This window comes from Heterocephalus glaber, unplaced genomic scaffold (genome assembly GCF_053883595.1).
Source record: "Heterocephalus glaber isolate CG9 unplaced genomic scaffold, H.glaber_assembly_v1.0 deba00001465, whole genome shotgun sequence".
In the NCBI taxonomy this organism is placed as follows: Eukaryota; Metazoa; Chordata; class Mammalia; order Rodentia; family Bathyergidae; genus Heterocephalus; species Heterocephalus glaber.
Window position 1 is genome coordinate 5442623 of NW_028258312.1, and position 17787 is coordinate 5460409.

General features: G+C 35.8%; 1 non-coding gene and 1 pseudogene across 1 annotated transcript; both read left to right on the forward strand.

Moving 5' to 3' along the window:
- Nucleotides 1-1339: 1339 nt before the first annotated feature.
- On the forward strand, nt 1340-1622 carry LOC101698320 (ATP synthase F(0) complex subunit k, mitochondrial pseudogene; annotated as a pseudogene).
- A 1347-nt stretch (nt 1623-2969) lies between these two features.
- On the forward strand, nt 2970-3099 carry LOC147826553 (small nucleolar RNA SNORA44). The gene has a single exon (XR_015439031.1). It is a non-coding gene; the product is annotated as a small nucleolar RNA SNORA44 (small nucleolar RNA).
- The last annotated feature ends 14688 nt before the right edge of the window (nt 3100-17787 follow it).

Here is a 17787-nt window from a genome sequence, read left to right on the forward strand (position 1 = left end):
CGAGCCTGCTCTGGAGAAGAGCACTTGCAAGCCTGGGTGTGGAAGGGTCCTCAAAACAGTGAAGGAACATAGACAGGAGATGATACTTGCCCATTACTTATTGATGTAGTTGACATTATTGAGTCTTTATAAAGCACTGTTATAAGCATAGAGTGGCATTGTATAATTTTTTTAAAAGATACATTTTTTTTTTTTTTACCCAAAGAGCTTCAAGCCCAATAAAGAAGGCAGTGAAATTAACTTTTCTGGGAATGTGATAACTACCTACAGAAAGTTACAAATGAAGGAGTAAGGGAGACTCAGACTAGAGAATCAGGCAAGACTAGCTAGTCAGAGGTCACGGTGGGGAAGAGAGACAGGATGGGATTTCCAGGGAGAACAAAGAGCCTGAGCAAAGCACAGGGGCACAAAACAGCACGACCTACTCAGGGATCCACAGGAAGTGAAGTTTGGCTTCTGAGAAGGAGATGGAGAGCAGATGGAGGCCACAGGTGTGGCATGAGATAAGATCAGACAGGCAGAAACACCAGAGACCCCAAGAGGAGAGCCCTTGTGTAAAACTAATACATGGGGAACTTAGCCACAAAAGTAGAAGGGAGAAAATGGAGGAATAAAAAGAGAGACAATGCATGATTGTCTCTTTTGTTTCATTTGTTTTTGTTTCTTCCTACCTCCAACAGTGAAATATACTAAGATTTCAAAAGAAATAAAAAACCCAACAGTGATTGATCTTGATTCTACTTTGTCATTTTCACAGGTTTATTTCCCCTGCTGTTACCACATAAAATCCCCAGGTGCTTTCCCATACATGTTACATTTCTTCCAGTTAAGTAAACCAGAGAGTTTATTTGCTTCCAATACACTATTTTGTGTTTTGATGAGCAGTAAAACATTCTGGTATTGGACAAAAATTAATGTTTTAGTAAACTGTGTGGCCATATTATGTTATTATAGATCCTAGATAAGAAACAGGTCTTCAATATCATGATTTATTTATAGAACATGAAAAAGGAAAGAGATTTTGAGAAAAATAATAGCTCTTACTCATAAGCAAGCTGAGCATTATAGAATGCAGATAATTTTTTCATATAATTTAATATTATGTCTGACTTGTACAAAAAGATTTATTAACATATGTTTGTGTTGTAAAGCATAATAATATATTAAACTCCCATGAATTTACAATCCTACTAAAAAATCATGAACAAGATGTCTGTATCTATGTGTTCCACTCCTGTGTCCTCTCATTTCACCACTGTCCCCCAAACCAGAGAGTAGCACAATATAAATTTTGTGTATATACTTATTTTGCTTTTTAAAAATAGCTGTATAGGCCGAATTTGTGGCTCTGGCGAGATTGAAATCATGGCAGGTCCAGAAGCCAACGCCCAGCACCACTTCACTGGCATCAAAAAATATTTCAACTCTTACACTCTCACAGATAGAATGAATTGTGTACTGGCCACATATGGAGGCATTGCTCTGATGATCTTGTATTTTAAGTTAAGGTCTAAAAAAACAAAAACGCCAGCTGTGAAAGCAACCTAAGTGTGTTGGGAATCAAACGCAGGGCATTGTGCATGCCAGGATTTTACAGTATCTGATTTCATCTGTGAAGTTCCCACGCCTGGAAGACCTGTCATTCATCATGTAATCCTCAGTTTGTACAATAAATTATGAACCTGGAAAAAAAATAAAAATAAATAAAAATAGCTGTATTGAATGTGCATATATAGAAGCCATATTGCTTAATTTTTGTGTGTTTGAGCATTGTCTTAATGATGTCATACTATTTATGTTTCTTAGAACTTTTTTAAACTCAACTTTAGATTTTTATGTTTATATATTACTCTGTGCAGCTATGGATTATTCATTTTTATTGCTGTATAATATCCCATTGTGTAAATGTAATACAATTATATAATCGTTCCAATAATAGATTCTAAAGAATTACAGTTTCTGACTATCACACACTGGTTTTTATGATACCAGGGGACATTTCTCTGGAATTCCTGAATTATAGAGTGTTTCCTGGTTCAGATTTCTAAGAGAATTCCAAGTTGTTTTCCAAAGTGATTTTCTAATACAGTAAAATTGTGGATTCCAAGTAACTTTTTCTGCAAGTGTTCTGCAAGATGGGCACATATTTCTAATGAACTTTAACTTGATAAATGAATGATGTCTTGAAATATGAGTAGTACATAATGATGAACATCACATGATCACAGCCAAGCCAGTGGTTCCTCTCCCTCTCCTCTCTCTCTCTCCCTCCCTCCCTCTCCTCTTCCTGTCTTTTTCTGTAGAATTGTGGGTGATCATATCCCAAAGCAAGAGTTTATGGAGGAGATCTCATCTGTGGAGGAGGAGGAGAAAAAGATGGAGGAAAACCTCACTTCAAGTGACATTAGGGAAATGTGTAAAATGTGGAAAACTGCAAAGTTTTGTAAAAACTTATTTTCCAAATAAGGCTGCTGCAGTGCGACAGATCAGTCTGTTTAATGACAATGAAATGTCACATTTCCACGAAATCCTTAAAAGGAAGCAAAAGCAAGAGTCACTGGATATATTCCTTGTTAAAACTGCATGAAAAGAAAAAGATTCCATTGAGCCAATAGAGAGCAGTAGTTCCATTAGTGACAGTGAAAGTCATCCTACGCAATTACCATCCTCTCTGTCTCCTTCACACCAGTCATGAAGGTTTTCAAAGGTATATCCAGATAAATTCATTTATTTTAATTTATATTTTGTATTTTCTTTATTATTTCTATTATATTATTATATTACAGTACTGTAATCATCTTTATATGAATATTTTGGGGTTGTAGTAGGAATCATCTGAATTTCTAATTTTCAGCAAAGCAGTTTGCTTTGCTGTACAAGTGCTCTGGATTACAAGCATGTTTCCAGAGCAAATTATGCTTGCAAACCAAAGTTTTACTGTATATCCGTGACCATTATTCAAGAATTCCCAGCATATTTCCAAGGACTGTGACTGGTTGCAGCCAAGGATCCCCAGTCACACACAAGAGTAATGTGAAGAAACTTTGGCAGCTCAGGTCAACCCAATACCTGCAGCTACCGCTCACCTTTCATATAATGTATCGGGGGAGAAAGGGTAATTCCTATTGCTTCATACTCTCTCCAATACTTTTGAATTAAGCCCAAAGGAATGAGAATGAAAAAACTGACTCATAATACATTCTGGAGATAAAACATACAATGATGTAGTGGGTTAAAAGGAGAATTCAGGGATGACAAATTTTACTTCTTACTATTTACCAATATTATAAATGAAAGGTTTCAATTTGACCACTTTTATTCACTTGATTTCTGAAGAGATTAAACATCTTTTTTATGTTTATTGACAGTATACTTACTTGTTACTTGCCCATTTTTCTACTGATTGTGTGTGAGGTGTTTTTTTAATTGATTAGTAAGATTACTTTATATATTCTGGATATTAGATGTTTGTCAGTAATATGTGTAACAAATATATTCTGCTACTTCTTTTGTCTTTTCACTTTCTTTGTGTTTTTTTTATAAACAGAAGTTATTAAGTTTAATACAGTTGAGTTAATCATTTCTTTTATGGCCAAAACTTGTATCTTATTTAATAAAACTTTCCTTACCACAAAACTAGAAATATAATCTTCCATATTTTCTTCCTGAAGTTTTCCTCCTAGTAAAAGTCCTTATCTGTTAAAGTGTACTCTATATAAGGCAGGAATTCAATTTCAGTTTTTAATGGATATTCAGCTGTCTCAGCATTGGTTGCTGAACAGTTGTTCCTTTCTCCACTGATCTTTAGTGCCCTTTTGCTGCATGTTTTCTTTGGCCTTTGGTACACATAGATTTCCTTTCTCTATTATCCTCTGTATCACAAGAGTTAGCTTCTAGGAGTTGGGTTTTCTGTACTTCTTTGCCATCAAGGTTTAAGATAAGGTTGGGTGAGGTCAGAGACATGCTCTAATGCAAATTTGGAAGCGAGTAGGGAGATAGAAACAATTCACTCCCAACCACAAAGGCAGAGGAAACAAGACTTGGTTAGCTGTGAGGTCTTACAGGACCCAGATAGAATCACATTCCTATACCAGTCAAGAGTTAGGAAGCAACAACAGTTTAGGGTGTCATGGGACCTCAGCAAGAGTGTAATCTCTGAGTAGACTCTCTGGTAGGCTGTGCTAGTGAATCATAAAGCTTAATGACACCTCTGCTTACAGCCTGCTTTGGGCATAATCAATGGGGTAGAAAGAGTTAACCCCACACACCCCCATGACCCAAACCTTTGCCCTTCCAGCTTTTCAGTAACCTGTGTGTATTTCCCTTTTTTAAATTCCTCCTACTTAAAATACTGAATGGTTTATGATTTCCCCATTGCACCAAAGAAACAGGTCACCTGTGTTAAAGATTACAGTTCCATTTAAGAAAGGTTCTGCTCCTGGGTTCTCTGTTATACATCATTAGTTGGTTTTTCTACCCCTGAGGTAATTCATTACCTTATTTATGGCTTTAGAATAATTCTTGTTATCATAGGGCAGGTCTTTCCACCCTACCTTTCTTCATGAATGTCTTGTTTGTGCTTAGCTGTTTGCTATTCTATATCTACTTTAAAATCACCTTATCAAATTCATTTTAAGAGTCATGATTTTTATTAGGCTTGCATAAAGACAATGGATATGTTTATTTAAAATTAATATGAACCTACATTTTAGAAGAATAATTCTAATAATGGTGAATATATTAGATTTGATAGGTTCAGACTAAAGAAAAACAAGCTTAACTAGAAAGCTAAGTATAGCCAATTAGGTGAAATAAGACAGTAACAATGGAAATGAAGAGAGCTGTGCTATGTTTAGGAGATATAACATACAAAAATGTGCTAAGTAGAGAAAGTTAGTAATGACCCAAATTTCCTGCTGTGCCCCAGGGTGCTATTCCTTGGATAATACTGAAGTAGCCTGCTGAGAAACAAGGGTAGTGAGGTGAGTTTGGAGAATGTTGAGTTCTGGTGACTAAGAGATATTCAAGTGAGGGGCCGGCGATTTAGCTCAGTGTTTCCGCCACCTGCCTCACAAGTGGAAGGTCCTGAGTTCAATCCCCAGTACCAAAAACAAACAAACAAAAAAAGAGATATTCAAGTGAATAATAAGAGTCTGAAACTTTCAGAAAGGAATGAATTGTGTATGTAGGTTTACGAGTCAGTCATATGTAGATAACTGTGAAAGCCAGTGTAGAAAAATATAGCCAAGGTAGAGAGGAAACCTTGAGATCACTCATTTTAGAGAGATCACAAGAAAAGAATCCAGTGAGGAAGACTGAGGAGAATGTCCAGAGACACAGTAAGAAAATAGAGAAGAAAGCTGTTACGGAACTCAAAAGAAGAAAGATTTTAAGAAGGGAATTGTTAAGTGACAAATAATTAAAGGAAATGAAGGCAGTGCACTGGATCTAGTAATATTTTAATTGGTAGAAATAATGTCACTGCTGTTTTGAGGATGAAAAAAACAAATTATGGCCATCTAAACACTAAGTGCCCACTGAGGAAGGAAAATGCTAAGTACAGACAGTTCTTCCAGTTGGGCTGCAGAAGGAAACACTACAGAACAGTAGCTAGAGGGTGATGTAGAGTCACAGGAAATGTTTTTAATGAATAGGTTTATGAGTTGAAGGGAACAAACAGAATGTAGAGAAAGGAAAGTGAATGGCTACTCTCCCAAGGTTTCTGCCAAGCCAGAGGACAAGTGTTTGGAGAGATAGATGAAATTAAACTTTGACTGCAGGAGGGACAAGGTTTCACCGGAAATCCAAAGGACTGTGAAGCATGGGTGGCAATACATTTTGTTGGTGGTTTTGGGGGTAAGATAGTTACGTTTTTGTTCTTCTGAATGTATACGAGGGCAAGATTTCATGCTGAGAGCAAGAAGAGATGAGGCAAAGGAAGGAAATTGGAGAGAGTAATCAAAGCTCACAGCACTTGTTGAGATAAAAGGGAGAAGCACCTGACTAGCTGGATGGAAAATGACTCCACAAAGCACTGAGAGTCTAGCTAAGATTGGAGTATTTGTCCAAGCCACTGGATAATTTTCCTCAGTAGATCACTGTAACTTCACAGCAGGCTGTTTCTTTTTGTCTCCAAGCTTGTGTACATGATTCTTACTACTAGAGCAAAATTGGATACATGTCATGTGATTTCACTTGATTTTTTCTTAAAAGCTGAGATAGGTCGAGTGACAGCTAAGATTGCCACAATTCAACTCAAAGGAAGAAACAGAAGAGATCGAATGATATGTGGCAGGCTAAAAAGCCAAAAAAGAAACATGCATGAATAGTATTGTATTCTTTAACTTTGGGTATTTGGGGCTACACCAAGGCACTAACATGTGGGTATGAGCAATAATTATTTCTTAAATAAAGTTAGGAAGTTAAACACTCTATTACTAATGACAACTGAAAAACATGTGTGAAAAACCACTATCCTAATATAAATTTATATAGGATGATGATTAACTAACTCTAGCCAACAGATCAGATATTCTGCTCTTTAAGAAACTTAATAAAACTAGAACTTATTGATTTGCTCTTCCTCTAGGCAGAAATATGCCCAGTATATACACAGAGAAAATAAATAATAGTGAGCTTTTCCTAGGAAGCTCAAGCAAATGTAGAGTTATAGGGTCTCAAAGTGAATTCAGAGACAGGGCTGGTTCAGGGTACAGCTAATATTATAAAGATTCATTGCAAGTGCTTGTGTTAACAAAGATGAAACATCTATCATATGACCAGAAGATTCATTTTCTCTAAAATATACCCAGGAGAAATGGAAATAGAACAGCAAGTTATACCTTGATGTGTGGATAAGCCATCTGTGAAATTCAGATCCATCAGGTGCCCCATGAGTGGCAGTTCTGGAGGGTTCCAGGGGAATGGTTTGATACCTTGTTAATCACTGAGACTCCAACAGCACAGTTGTTACTAGAAAATGTGAGAGGATGGACAGAATTCTCCAGAGAAGAGCTGGAGAGCAGGAGAGCTTAACTTGTTGCCCCAGATGTAAGATCAAGAGCTGCATGCTGTGCTGGCTCGGGAACAATGTCAGCTAAGCCAGTCTCCAGTTACCCAGCATGCACATGAAAAGTAATTTCCCAGCTAAAATGAATAATAAAACAATGAGCAGAATGCTTTTCTATTCAGTTTACCAAATGCAGACATGAACTGCACTCTACGGAGGAAATTCAGGAGAAAAAAGATACAAGAATGTCAAGAGGACTCAAACTAGTTGAGAAGCTGATTGAAAAGAAGGAAGAACTTGCTCCTAAATCTTTAGTGACCCTTTCTTTCCTCTTTTCTTCTACTTCTTTGTTATGGGCATGTTTCCTATTTCTTGAATGCCACCTAGCAGGAGGAGGCTATATTAGAATAATAGTTCCAGAACTTCTTACCAGTAATTCACCTGCTGCTCCTGAAAGAAAGATGACTTATCTACCTGTCAGATACTGTACTCTTAGCAAGCAGAGATAGAAGAATCTTCAGTCTGATTAGAGACTATTGAAAACTACTATAACAAATGTCATGTTTAATTGCAATTTAATTGTAGTTTAATAATGATACATTAAAAGCTTTCTTTTGCCAGGGATTTAGTTCGGTGGTGCTGCTGCCTGCCTCACAAGTGCAAGGTCCTGAGTTCAATCCCCGGTACCAAATAATAATAATACTAACAATAACAATAATAATAATAATAATAAAGCTTTTTCCCTAAAATCAGAAGGAAAGAAAAGATATCATATTGCTGAATTTGTAAATTATACTGGAGGTCTTAGGCAGTAAAATAGGAAATAGAAATAAATAAAATATATCATAAAAATAAAACTTCAACTGCTCATATTCACAGATAATATAATTAAATACACTGAAAAATTCTTTATTATAATTAATTTAATAAATTAATTTATTAATTAAATTAATGTTTCTGGCTATAAACTAAAACTCTCTCTATATATATATATGCAGCATATAATTAGGAAGGGATATCGTGTGCATGTGTGTGTGTGTGTGTGTGTGTGTGAGAGAGAGAGAGAGAGAGAGAGAGAGAGAGAGAGAGAGATCTTAGAGTTTTTTGGCAGCACTATGGATTGAACCTAGGGCCTTCCCATTGAGCTCCATCCCCAGACCTTTTTCACTTTTTTATTTTGAGATAGGGTTTCCCTAAGTCACTAATCTGCCCAGCCTCAGCCTCCCAGCGATTACAGGCATGTGCCCCATTCCCATTTTAGGAAGTGATTGTTTTAATAGGAGCTTTTACAACAGCATCAAAAATCTTTAAATGTCTAGAAATAAAGGAAAAATACATAAAAACTCTACATAGGAAAGCAAAGATATAGTGAGATTTAATACCTAAATATATAGAGGAATATATCACATTTATAGGTTGGAGTATTTTTTTATTATAAAACTTCATTTTTCCCAAAAGAGTCAATATAATTCCAATTGAAAGCCCAGCTTTCTTTATGGAAATGGTCAGGGCCAAGACCATCTTGAAGAACAAAATGTAAGAGACAATAGTACCTGAATAATGAATTAGAAATCAATAAAATAGAATAGAAAATCCATAATTAGACCCATACTTATATGGTTTGCTGATCTTCAACAAGTCTCACTACAACTTAGTAAGAAAAGGAGATTTTTAATATGTAGTACTTTATCAATTGAGCACCAATATAAGGAAAACATTCACCTTCATTCCATTCTGTATCTGTACTGAAATCTATTCCACATAGGTTGTAAGCTTGCATGTGAAAAACAAAATAATTCTATAGGAAAATATTTTATGATTTTGGACAAAGCAAAGATTTATTAAACAAGACACAAAGAAATTACAATTCATAATAAAAGACATTGAGAAATTGGATCTGACTGGGAGCCATGTGGCAATAACTACTAAATCTGAACATATGCAAATTGTCTGACACAGAAATTCTATTCCCACAGGTATACTCATGAGAAATATGCACATATGTCCACCAAAGACAAGCAGAATTATTCTTAGAATAATTTATTCATGATAGATTCATGTTAGAAATACCCCAAATGTTCACATATAATAGGATAGATTAATAAATTATAGTATATTCCTACAATGGGTTATCAGAGAAAAAAGAATAAACATCAAACTACTGCCGCATGCATGATGATAAATGTTGAGGGGGCAAAGCTGACATAAAAAGTACATTTTATATGATTTTGTTTTTTAAAAACTCAAAAATATATCAAACTTACTGGGATAGAAGAGTGGTTAATTTGTACAGGGTATAATTACTCTAGTCATGATGGTGACTGCAAAGGAGCTGATAGTGTTCTATCTCTTGAAAATGGGTGTGTGTGTTTTGTAAAAGTACATGCAGCTACACACTTAATATTTGCTCTTTTAATATATGATTTACACTTCAGTTTTTTAAAACAATATGCAAAATAAAAATCACAAATATAAGTTAGATTTTTATCATATCTCTCTCCTTAAGACTTCATTGCCTTCTGAAACTCAATTAAAATGACGCTGTATATGTTACTCTTGCTCTTATAAAATGTATGAAGAAGATTTGAAAAATACGTATAATAAATTGATTGTCGTAGTTGGGTATAATGGAGATGGCATGAAAAATCCTAGTTCAAGTGCTTGCAATCCCATATGCAAGCTTTATGAACTTGGGCTACTCTTTTGACTTTATTTACCTTAGTTTCTTCAAATAAGAATAGCAGTCCTACTTTCCTACCTTTGTATTCTCCCTTGCTCAACTTGGGAAACATTTTTCTTTTCATATCCTACCCTAAATTCTTTCTCCTTCATGAAACTATTTCCCATTATTCTTAAAGCAGATTTTTAACAATTCTGCCTGCTCTTTCTTTGTAAATACTTACTTTGCAAATACTTACTGCTGTGGTCTGAATGTTAGTGTCCTACCTTAATTCTTATGTTAAAATTTAACTGCTATGTGACAGTGTTAAGAGGCAGGACCTTTGAAAGTTGATTAGGTCATTTGGGCTTTACACTCATGAATGGGACTAGTGTTCTTATAAAATGGTTATGGGAGTTTGCTTGTCTTTTCCAACTTTCTGCCATAAAAGGACACACTCTTCCCTCCATTCTACCATCTGAAGATATAGCAATGACGTGCCATCTTGGAAAAAAAAAAACAAGGCCTGGTTCAACACCAAATCTGCTGGTACTTGGGTCTTGGACTTCTCAGTCTTAGAACTATGGGCAATAAATCTCTATTATTTATAAATTACCCAGTGTATTTTGTTATAGCAGCAAGAATGAATGGAGACAATTTATATATTAGGTTCTTAGCTCCCATTAAAAAAGACTATCTAGAAGATTTTGGAAGAAAATGACTGTGTTTTTCATATTTTAATCCCTGGTACTTAGCCCAATACCTGACACATTAATATTTGACAAATATATGTGTGTATTAATGAGTGAATGTCTTACATATCTACCAGAATGACTGTAATAATCCTATGGATTACTAAGCATAAAAGGGAAATACTATTCATGTGTGAATTATTGTACACCAATCCATGGGAATCAGTCACAAAATTGTTTCTAGTTTGTCTTCACTCATAAAGAAATACAAAACATGCTTCTTGAGTTTTGAAGAGTCATGATAACTAAAGGGCTTTAAAAATATTCACTGAAACTCGTGAACCCTGCAAAGACAACTGACTGACCAAAATAGGAATCCAGTCAATAGTGACAATAAAACACTTGTCACAGAGACAGAAGGAATGCTTATAACATTCAGACCTCAGGATTGAAATAGTATCCCTGTCTGCTCCAAAACTCAGTGGATGGGTAAATAATGTGAAAGCAAACCAGCATGTTGTCCTACTATAAATGAGGCAATTAGACTATCTATTGAACACATATTTATGATTAGTGGTGCTGGCAAGCCTTTAAAAAAGATTTATCTGTTTCTTTTGTGTAGAAATATATAATCAAACCGTTTCTTCTTTGTAAACATCAAAACCCACCTTTTTGTCTTTGGTTTATGTTATACAAGCTAATTTTCACTCTTTATTTTAATAAAATAGAAGAACCCTAATGAAACTACAGCATGTCAATATCGCCACTGATGCCAACATCATATTTTTCCTCAGGATCATTTAAGGTTGTTTCTTACAGCCCAGCACGATAGAAAAATATAGAAGAAAGGAGCTTGATGGACTCCAGGGATTGGATTGGGGATGTAGTGCACTTCACCTCCGAGTCAGTAGTTCAAATCCAGCCTACAGTGAAGAGGATAAAAATATTTCTGGTGTTTGGCCTTAAATCAAGTCAAAGCCTCACTGCAGCTCCCTGAGGCAAGGAATCAGCAATTTATTTTAGCATCTCATTCTCAGCCCTGAAGCAAGAACAAGGTCTGTGCACACCAGGAGACTGAGTGGGCCTTTATCCTGACATCCAGCAACATTTGGAATCTTTACCCCATGTCCTTTTGGGCCCCTCTCATGAGGTACCAAAAATTTCACCTAACATCTCTTCCAAACACCTGAATCCTTACCTCACACTGCTTGGGATGCTGGAAAGTGAAGTTAGGGATTGTAAAAGAGAAAACTATTCAATGCTTTCCCTCTCAAACAGCAAGATAGTTCAGATAGTACAAGAAAATTCAGAATTACAAACTTTCTTGTATGCAGCCATGAATACCCAATAATTTTCCTGATAAACTTTAAGATTTTGCCCAGGGAAAAAAATTCACCCGATTATGAATGTAATGGAATTCCTAGAAATATGATACATGACCTACTAACTTGCATACCAAATTAGATGCTGAAGACATTGCTGAATCACAAACACCTGTTCCTGCATTTTTGTAAATACAACAGCTATTGAATCAAAGTGATCATCAGCAGTAGTAAATCATACCAAAATCAATCCAGGTACACCTTATGGGTGAACAGATAAACCACCACACAAATTAAAATGTTGATATGGAACCTCTGTTGAAATTTGCCAACCATAATTGCACAGACCCTTTCCATTTTCAGTACCACTTCTTTGATTCCTGATGTTGTATTTAGTTCCATTTGCTGAAACAACCTTATCACTTGGCCAAAGTGAAATAAAGGCAGAGTGGTCAGATGTAGTTTAATCAAAGAAAAAATGCCTGGGCTAAAGATCAGCAGTTACTCAGAGATCCCATCCTGACTCTGCTATCATTATGCTGTATAAAATTAAGCAAAAAACATTAACAGAGCTGGGGATTTAGCTCAGTGGTTCCGGTGCCTTTCTGGAAAGCGCAAGGTCCTGAGTTCGATCCCTGATACCAAGAAAGAGAAAAAGAAAAATCAACTCTCTTGTCTACTTCTTCATCTGTAAAACAAGGGTAGGAAAGGAGAGCACAATGAAGCATTATGAAAAACTCCTGGCACTGCATTTTAGAAAATGTGACAGAGCCCTTTATCAGCCTTTTACATTATTATCTACATCTGTATCTATAGCTCTATGGTTAGGTAATAAAGCACTTGTAACTTATCTTTGTAAGGTCTTCTGAAGTAAGAGACATCAAAATACTATATTTCTGTATAGTACATTTGTATTCTAAATGATAAATTAATAAATATTAAACATCAAATGATTTCTGGAAATTTTTTAAATCAATTTTTATTTATTTATTTGAGATTTGAGGTTGTAAATTAAAATATGCATGAATGCCATTTAGTCATGAGTTAATAAAAAACATTAATATGCCATTCCAAAAAATTCTGTCAAGAGAAAATGGAAAAGCAAAGAGCATACAAAATCTTTTCTACACACTTGGGTCTTTCTAAATATTGCACTAAGACCGCATTTGTATTTTATTTCCTATATGGAAACAATGAGACATAGATGAAGGGATTAGGCCCAGTCAATTCTCCTGACACTGTTCTTTTGGTTTTGCTTCATTTTTTTTAAGGCAAAGTATGGCTAAATTGCCCAGGGAAATTCATAATCCTCCTGCCCTAGCCTCACAAGTAACTATGATCACAGGTGAGTGCCACCATGTCAGCTTCTGACACATAGTTCTCTGAGTTGTAATTTTTCTGGAACTTCTTAATTAAAATTTATTTCTCTGCTGTAAGGATAAGGGAAGCTGGTAGGCATTTTAAGACACATTTTTTTCAAGGCAATCAAAAATAGAGCATTAGAGGATTATCTCCTGTGGCAATTAAGTCAGTGTTTTTAGATCCAGATAGATCCAGTGCGATGGTTAATTTTATATGTCAAGTTGACTTGGTCATGGCACCCAGATATTTGGTTAAACATGATTTTGGACTTTTTTGTGAAAGCATTTTTGGATGAGGCTAATATTTAAATTGTGGACTTTGAGTAAGGTAGCTTGTTCTCCATAATGTGGGTGGGCTTCATCTCATCCACTGAAGAACTCAATAGACCAAAAGTTTGGCCTCTCCAAGAAAGAAAGAATTCTTCCAACAGACAGCCAGTGGTTTTGCACTCCAAGGCTGACTCTTCCCTGGGTCTCCTACCTGGTGATCTACCCTGCAGATATTGGTCTTGACAGCCTTGATAATCACGTGATCTGACTCTTTTAAAGTCTCTGTGTCTTACACACACACACGCACACACACGCACACACAGGTGTTCTGTTTCTCTGGAGAACTCTGATCAATACACACAGATTCAAGTTCCAGCCTGGCTTTATTCTTGTCTGATGTTGGGGGAGTTATTTAAATTTGTTAAGCCTACTCCCCGTTTTATAAACTAAGAAAAGTAATGTGTCTATGTCCCAAGGTTGCTGAGAAGATCAAAAATGATTGTGCACTTGAAGTATTTAGGGCCCTTTTAGTGCAAAGGCAGAGATAGCACATTTTTGAGGCTGTGCAGTCCAAAACGTAATATTCTCACCTCTTGAACAACTGTTTTCATGGAAAGGTTTAAACTTTTTTTATTAAATATATAAAACCACTCCTAACTCCTGAGTCATAAAAAGAAATAGGTTACATTTGGCCTGCAGGCCATAATTTGCCAAATCCTGGTTTAGAACATATGTATTAAATATTGATTTTTTTCTCCCCTACATCTACAAAACTACTAAATAAATCCCATTTGCCTCTTGCATTCAGAATGGCCCATCTCCAGGCATTTGCCCTTGATGAGAGGCCTACTGGCTGTACAATCTCTTCCTTTATACCCTTCTCAGGATCTGAGCAGAAGTTTCCATCTGATAAGTTACTCCTCACTTTTTTCTAAAATTTTGTCACATTTTGTCTGAATTCAATAAAATGGTGATAGAAGAGCCACACAGTCTGTCTTTGGGTCACTCTGGAAGAGGGAAGACAGCCATCCCCCTTTTAGGCTGAAAAATTTCAGTGACAAATTTCTTTTCCTGAAAAAAATTTAGTTAATGAGAAGTCATGCAAATTTGGCTTCAGGCTAGATAAAACATAGAGAAAATTTGGACAAGAAAAGCTCACCAATCCCCACCTCACCCCCTGGGGAGCTTGCAATTTCACTATATGTTTATAATATAAGCTTCAGAAATAAAATTTAATTGGGCTGGGGATTTAGCTCAGTGGTTCTGCCACCTGCTTTGCAAGCACAAGGTCCAGAGTTCGATCCCCGGTACCAAAAAAAAAAAGAAAGAAAGAAAGAAAATTTCATCATTATTTTACCTTCACACAGTCAAGTATCTGGAAATAAAGCTATATGGCCAGTGAATCAACAGAAAAGCACCAGTTGGACCAAATTACATAAAAAATGCCATCTAGGCAAACTGAAGGACATTTTACCTACATAGAGTCAGTCCTCAGTCTTCAGTTCCACAGATATATATACAGGACTGAACTTGATCATTTCACTGTCCTCAGGAGGAAAGAAGTTCCAAAGGTGTAAAGCAGCCTTGTGAGTTGTTTACTTTGACAAATGTAGTGGGATAAAAAGAAATTAATCAATGCCTGTAATCAGGAGGAGTCTGATCATTAAAAAGAAGCAACTCTTCTTTAATAGACGAATGTTTGAACTGGAACTTGGGGCAGAGAAAGAAGAATTTTTCTTAGTATACATCAGGGTAATTGAGTTGTGAAGATTAAATTTATGTTAATTGGAGAAATGGGAAATTATTCAATAGATGAGCAGGAATTTTTAGATTTAGTTGAGTGTATTTAGAAGGTGTGATAAACAACACGATGAATTCTGCTGCTGAGTGCCATGCAGTAGAAAAGCAGTATTCGTAAAAATATTGCCATGTGTCCTCATCCACTTTATTCACCATGTAAACTTCTGGCTCTTCCCTAAAGTTAAAATGATCATGAAAGGTAAATGTTTTTAAATGATACAGTACATCGGGGCAGCCATGAAAGTCCAACTAAAGACACTTATGACAGAAGACTTCCAGAACTGCTTCAGAAAGTGACAAGAATGATGGGATAAGTGTGTTAAAGGTGAGAGGGAGTATTTTGAGGGCGATTACAGGCAGTGTGTCTTTTACTGTTACAATTTTTTAATTTAAATATTCACTGTATTTTTTTTTACTCAATCTCTTTACTTTTATTAGTACATATCTACAGTATATAATGATTGCATTCACTGTAGGAAATTGGTACATGTAATAGCACATTTCAATTCTATTTTCTCCCTTTTTTCCGCCCCCTTTGATACAGCATCAGATTAATTTATTTATCTTATAAGCCCATATACATTGAATTATTATAGATACAGGTTGAAAAACAGACTAATAGGCCAAAGAACATATAAAACATGTAAGACAATTGTACTAAGTCAAAGTACACTTTTAGATACATTGTCCAAGTTGGACTACATTAATTACACCCTATAGATAGGTTTTGTTCCTAGGACATACTTTACTGATAAAATAATGTTGGACACTTATTTTCTTAAACTGGAAAGATTGCAACTTACCTGAGCAAGTTTAATAAGCACTGAAAAGGAAGTAAAGTTATAAAGTCGCGCTAGATGCCACCCTTTCTGTGGAAGTTATTAATGCTAAGATAAGCTGTGATGGGAAAGGTGGTCAAGGGGTAGAGGTGAAAAGTAAGAATTTCTATTTCTGTAAAATTTTGTACTAAGTAAATTATAAAAATGCTTATCTTTAATTTGACAATAGAATTATTTCATATGTACATTTTCAAAGGTGGAAGTTTCCCTTTAAAATTGTCATTCGATTCACTGTGGCCACTGCCTGTAGAGATTTAAAGCTCCTCAAGACCCACATGCTTCAAATGCATTTTAGAGCCTCAAAAGTTGATAAAATAATTTCTAAATGCTGGTTACAATTCAAATAGTTTAGTGGTCCAAAATCAAGCTGCATTAATACTGTAAAGTTCTTATGGAGCTAAGAGTATGTAGCAAAGACCAAGAAAGCAGTGAGGTTAAACCAAAAGTAAACTGGATCCCGCTGCAATTTGAATGTATCATTGTCTTTCAAAAGGAAAGTTCAGGAAATTAGACTCATTTCATGTGCTTGGTGCAAGGTAACGGTTGGGTGCATGGTGAGAATGTGGGCATCAATTTGGCAGACACCGCATGTCGAGCTTTAAATACTCAGTGCTAGCTTTCCCATGCCTAACACTTGGAGGCATAGTATTTATCAAAGTTTTATTAACTTGTGTCAAGCTTGTCTGGACCTCATGAGAAGTTGGGGTCATGATAATCAAATCAAGGGTGTTGAATTCTTTGTTCAGTCTAAACTTCTCTTTCCGCTTGGTTAAAACTTCAGAACTGTTTTATTCAGACATAATTGAGCATTGTGGAGGTTGGTGATAGGGGGTCCTTTAAAATTAGTGTTTGCAATATAGACCAGAGAAAAGGATGACCATGGGCTAAAGTCCCCGCTTGGCACCCCTTCACTGTTAGCCTCACACTCCTGGTCTTCGAAATAATTGTCAGGAAGTATTGTGAGCAGTTGGAAAGCTTCTCAAGGTCCTACTTGAAAGAAAGCTAATGAAATTGAAAATGATACCATGGCTCTTAATTTGTTATACTTACTTACCTTCTTTTGTCCCCTAACTACTCTCATGTGTAAACGATATAGAATATTACATGGAGGGGGAGACGGGAGAGAGCGGGGAGAGAGAGAGAGAGAGAGAGAGACAGAGAGACAGAGTCAGACAGAGCAAAGGCTTTATATAACAAGTTTCACATACAAAAAAAAGTGACCCTACCACAGCCATACAGTTACTAAATATTTATTGAGTGACTTTTTTAAATTCATTAAGTTTATTGGTGCATTTTAGGTATACAATATGACGACATTCATCATTGTGAATTTGTACCTCTTTACATAATATATCTTGGTTCTTATTTTTTCCCCTTTCCCCTGCCCTCCATTCCACCCCTCCACCTCTCCCTATTTACAAAGATTTTTGTTTTCATTTTTTTCCTTCTCTCATATTTATTGCTTTCCCTTCCCATACCCCTGTCACTTCCCCTACCCCTTTTGGCCTTGTCTTCCTATTTCACATTATATAGTCTACATTTGTATCCTTATTCACACTATCAGTTTCTCACAACAGATAAACTATTTGGTATTTACACATGCATGTACTATTTATTTCACCTAAGAATATGGCATCAATGTGCATCCATTCAGCTATAAATGTCTCTAGTTTCTCATAATTTATGGCTGAGTAGTACTCCATTTTATTAAAAAATATATATATTTTCTTTATCCAGTCACCAGTTGATGGGCAATTAGGCTGTTTCCAAATTTTAGCTATTACAAATTGTACTGCTATAAACATGGGTGCACATATGTAGCTGTGGTATGGTTC